The following is a 5,864-nucleotide window of genomic DNA, read 5'->3' as shown; positions in this document are numbered from 1 at the left end:
TTTATGGCAGTTCTATTCATAATTGCCAAAACCTGAAGCAAACAAGATGTCTTTCAGTAGATGAACAGATAAACTGCGGTACATCTAGACAATGAAATATTAGCACTAAAAAGAAATGAGTTATCAAGCCATGAAAAACATGGAGGAACCTTAAACGCATATTGCTAAGTGAAATAAGCCAATCTGAAAAGGCTGCATACTGTATGATTCTAACTATACAGCAATTCTGGAAAAAGCAAAACTATAGAGACAGTAATAAGATCTGCGATTGTGAGGAATTGGGAGTGGGGGGAGGGTGGGAAGGATATACAGGTGAAGCACAGAGGAGCTTTAGGGCAGTGAAAATACTCTGTATGATACCATAATGATGGGTACAGGTCGTTATTCATTTGCCCAAACCCATAGAACATACAATACGAAGAATGAACTGTAATGTAGACTAAAATCCTTGGATGATAACGCACGTTCATCAATTGTAACAAATGTACCAGTCTCGTGGGGTGTTGTAACAGAGGAGGCTATGCATGTGGGATGCAGGAGGTAGATGGGAAATCTTTGTACCTTCCTCCCAATTTCGCTGTGAACCTAAAACTGCTCTAAAAATAGCCTAGATATAAAGACAAAATACAATAATGTCCTGTGGGATTTAAAACATATGTGCAAGTAAGTACCTTGCAACAATTGCATAAAAGGCAGTAGGGGGTAAGTGGGTTTGTGTTAGTCCGGGTTCTCTAAAAGCAGATGCACAGACTGGAGTAGCCATGTAGGAGATGCATTAGGTCAAGGCCTGTGAGGGGACATAGCGAGGGAGCTGGGGAAGGACAAGAGAGCTGTCAGGTCAAATTGTACATTCCATGTGCTTCTCACATGCAGGTGACACATTTACCAAGATTGACTATATGTTGGGGCATAAAATATGTCAAATAATGGAAATCGTTCATATATGTTTTCTGGACACTGCAATTAAGCTAGAAATTGATAACAAAGAAAAATCTCCCAAATGGCTGGACATTAAGCAATGTATTTCTGAAAAATGCATGTTCAGAAACATCATATTGGAAATAAAATATTTGTAATTGAAGGATAATGAAATATTACATATCTGGAATGCCAGAAGGAATGGAGTTTGTTGGGTTTTTTTACCTTTTATGCAGACAATTTCAAACACATTAAAGTGTAATGGGACCCCTTGGTACTCTCTGTTCTATTTTGCTGTGAACCTAAAACTGCTCTAAAAAATAAAGTCTATTTTTAAAAAATAAATAAACGGAATGGGACAGATTTGGCCCGTGACCATGGTCTGTTGACCCTTGGTCTAAATTTTTAATATCCTACAAAGGATGGAGGAACGTACAAAACTACACCAAAATACAGACAGCGGGAAACTCCACAGGACAATCTGGTTTCTTCATATATAAATTGGAAAGGAAAACAAAGAGAAGGAGGTGGGATGAATAGATTGAAAGAGACCTAAGAGGTATATCAATCAGTTGCAAAGTGTGGCTCTCACATGGATACTGATTCAAACTGCAAAATATAAAAATTTAAAAAACTTTAGGATTATATAAACAACTGAAAATTGGAACACTGATTTGATATTTAATGACATTCAGGAAATATTGCTAACTTTTTAGGTATGATAATGTACTGTGGTTATATATTAAAAAAGAGCTCATCATTTGAGGCCACACAGTGAGAGGCCCGCGTACCGCAAAAAAAACAAAACGGGGATATAGGTTTGTTCATGAATCAGTCACTGTTTAAGCTGAGTGATGATACATGGAAGTTCATCATAATTTAACATATTTGAAATTGTTCACATAAAGTTAAAGCACACAAACTCTACTACATTTCCCAGCCATATTTGCTTCTTCATCACCTGCAATTTCCTTACATTGTTTTCAGTTTATTATATACTTAAAGTGCACTTTTTTCAAACTAACTACATATATCTAATCTAGTTAGCTGTGGGATTAAATTTAGACAACACAACCCATCTTTTATAAAAACGCATTGCCACATTCTTATATCTGATGTGTTGTACAGCTTGCAAAATCCACCCTGTCATGCTGGTTTACACTCTCCATAACATGTTTTAGCTGAGTATTCAGCATTGCTTCTAAATGTTCTGCAATTGAACAGGTTTAATTTTTAATTTATCAGTTGATTTATCATATAAATCCTATGTACTAGATCCATAACTGCTTGAAGAACAACTTTCCAGTAGCTGTATAGATCATTTTCTCTTTTGCTCTATAAATGATATGCCACCAAATGTGGTGATATTAAAGTTTTCTCTTGAATGACCAAGAAATTGTTCTGATAACTGTATGTTTTTTTCTTTTCTTTGTTTAATTTTAAGAACCTTATTGACAAGTTCAGCATGCTGTGTTTCCAAGTATTTTTTTGAAGGTTTTAAACTTTCATTTGCAAAGATACCATTACAAATATTTTTTAAAAGTGCAGGGTCTCATTTTTGGAGCTTACATATTTGACAAAAATATATTTTAAGATACTCTTTTTAAATTCTTATGTCTAGTTCTAGTCTTGCAATGTGGCTTGATGGAAATCAAAGTTTACCCTTTGAGCCAACATTTTTTTTTTTTTTTTTTTTGCGGTACGCGGGCCTCTCACTGTTGTGGCCTCTCCCGTTGCGGAGCACAGGCTCCGGACGCACAGGCTCAGCGGCCACGGCTCACTGGCCCAGCCGCTCCGCGGCATGTGGGATCTTCCTGGACCGGGGCACGAACCCGTGTCCCCTGCATCGGCAGGCGGACTCTCAGCCACTGTGCCACCAGGGAGGTCCCTGAGCCAACATTTTTTTTTAATATTGTCATTCTTTATGCTTCAAGATCCAGCAGTTGAACCTGGACCAGGCCTAGGTATTTTTTACTTAAAGAGGCTTTTACCTTTTAATGAGAAAATGATCCATCTTAGGGGCTATTTGTATTAGCTCAACCACAAGGTTACAGCTGCCAATAATGAAAACTGTAGTAAATGATAATGTCCTTTCTAAAAAAAAAATACTGAAATTTTGTCTTATTTTTTTTTCTGCAGTAGATTAAATTACTGAGCTCTTACTACTGAGCAGACATTATGCTGAACACTTCACATACACTATTGCCCTAATTCTTACAACAATCAAATGAGGACTGGAATAGCATCACCTCCATGGTGCCACTGCCACACTACAGATAAGGATACAGGGAAGGGAGTAAGTGGATGAGCTAGCTAAAAGGATCTTCCTTAGAGCCCAGCCTCTTACACATTATCCTGAATTGTTCATCTCTAATAGTTTTCTGTAAAATTGAGATGGTTCTACCTGGCCTAGACAGATAATATGTTTAGTTGTGAAGATTAAGTTAAAATATTTTTGTAAACTGAAAAGAAATCAAATACTGTTCCCATAATGTTTGGGATGTAACATCTTTCTGAGGCTGTGCAACTCTTTCTGCATTTTTCTGTACATGGTAGAATTTGAGGAGTTTAGATATGCTTAAGTCCAAAATTTGTATTCTGAACCCTTAAAGTTCCTGAAAGTGCCACAATTACCCCTTTTGGGGGGGAGAATGACAAATAAGAAATCATTTAGAAAAGGAAGAAGTTCATAAAATTATTTGGATTGAATGTACATATATATATCTCTATATATAACAGGACATGCAGTGCAGTTTTCCTGTTGTCCCAGAATTGTGGCTGAAAACAAAAGGCAATGAATCTATCTCCTTCTAAGCACAGAGATGCAGCCTGAAATGGGAGTAACCCCAGGGCACCTTCATTCTTAGCCCACTGAAAGGTGTCAAAGGAGAGAAATGGGCCCCCATCTTTTCCCACCTCGTCTTAGGAAGCTGAACATTCCTTAAGCTAGGAGACCTGCTAACCTAACTCTGGCTTTCTAGGAGGAAACAAACAAACAAACAACAGGAGAGATGCCAGGATCTGCATACTGGGGGTGGTGGTAGAGTCTGTCAGATGGAGATGGTTTGCTTAAGTTTTCAGCTCAAAGAAGTAGAAAATTTGCAGTCTGCATGTGCCTTCACACCTGAGTTGGCCATGAGGATATGAGATTGATGCCTCTAATCGTGGCAGAAGAGGCAAACAGTGGGACAAAAAGGTGAGGATAGCAGAGAAATGTGGCAGGGTGTCACCTGGGGGTTTGGGGGTGCCCTGTGGAATATGTAGCCAAATTTCAAAGGGATGCTGGTGCCCGGGGAGCTTCCTTAGCAGGGCATCCTGGAGTCCCGTAAGCAATAGCAATGGCCAGTGAGGAAGAAGACTACAGGCTTTCCTGGTCATGGCCTTTCCCCGCCCCCTCTTCTCTGCCCATCACCAGAGGAGCAGGTGCAGAGGAGACCGAGGGAGGTCAAAGAGTGTGAAGCGGGTGCCTGTTGCCCAGCCCTCACTTCCTCGGGCTGAGCTGCCAAAGGGAGGAAATTTTTGAGACGAACATGAGATTCAAGTTTTAAATTAAAGTGAAGTGAGTCTTAGAAATGAAAAGGAGACTAGTTGAAAAAGTGACAGTGATTGAAACATTAAGGCATGGAGCCAAGGTGTTAACAGATGTTTCCCAGTGGAAAAGAGGGCCTGAAAAAACAAGGATTAGGTAGGTATCACAAAAAAATGCAACTGTTTGATTTCATATATAGGTTATGTATATGTATATATAATAAAATGTATAATATATAACACGTAATAATATTATATATACAGACCCACATATTTAGGAAGGTGAGAAGTACTATAAATAGAGCCATGAAATTTATGAGGAGCCGTGGACTTACAAGGAGGGAGTGAGAACTTCAGGTTAGGGAATCAGGGAAGTTATATTGAGGAGGTGACATATAGGATGAACCTTGAGAAATGGGTCGGGATTTGGGCAATACCTAGTTGGGAAACAGGAATTCGGGAGAAGGGAAGATCTTGTGCAAAAGGGGCAAAAATGGTACAGAACTACTGCAGGGAAGTACAGAACTGGCCTGGAGGACCACTTTGTAGTCCCGATTTTCTGTGTGAAGGGGATGATACCGCAGTATGGGCAGTTTACATCAGATAGAGGTGGAGACTGAGGTCAATCGTGCTGGTAGTTAATAATCGCTGAATGAACGAATGAATGAATTGAAGAATGCAGTGACTGGAGCGCCAGGCGATGTAGCCTCTCTTTTATGAACTAAGCAATGAACAGCCCGTAAGGATACCGACTTAGAGAAGAATGACGAATGACGTGGGCAGAAAGCATTGTGTTTCAGGAACATTACTAAATAGCCTCATTGCCACTCTTGGAAGAATTAGCCTCGGCTAGAAGATTTGACCGAAGTACAGACCTCTCTACGGGGCACACTTCCGCCTCTGAAGGCACTTCCTTCTGGCGACCCTTGGTTGACCTCCAGCATCAACACATGCTGAGGGCTACTTTCTACCCCTAGGTTCCTTCTGGCATTTGTAATTTCCAATCCACTTGGGCCATTTTTGCTCTTTGGAAGCCGTTTCTGGGGGTGCTATGAGAAGAGACAGACCGTTTAAGATGCCCAGGATCCAAGGGACGCGGGTTCCCCGGAATCTCCCATTCTAACCAAGAAGACGCGCGCCTGACTGACGTCCTGCTCCGGGTGTTGCCGGCGTCTGCTCCTCGCCCTCCACGCGACCAGGTGGCGCGCTCGGTCTCCGGCCCGGCTAGTTCGCAGCCGCACGCCGTCCCTCCCCGCGCCGGGCTAGGCCACATCCTCGGACCCAGAGGCCGCGTCAGAGTTCCACGTCGACCAATTAGAACTGTCCATGTACTAGCGGGGGCGGGGCTGCCGAGGCGAGAGGAAGATGGCGGCGGGGGCGCGGTGAGGTGTTGGCAGTAGAAAGGGGTTCGGGTGCGG

Source organism: Lagenorhynchus albirostris, chromosome 12 (genome assembly GCF_949774975.1).
Source record: "Lagenorhynchus albirostris chromosome 12, mLagAlb1.1, whole genome shotgun sequence".
Classification (NCBI taxonomy): domain Eukaryota; kingdom Metazoa; phylum Chordata; class Mammalia; order Artiodactyla; family Delphinidae; genus Lagenorhynchus; species Lagenorhynchus albirostris.
This window is presented reverse-complemented; position numbering follows the sequence as displayed.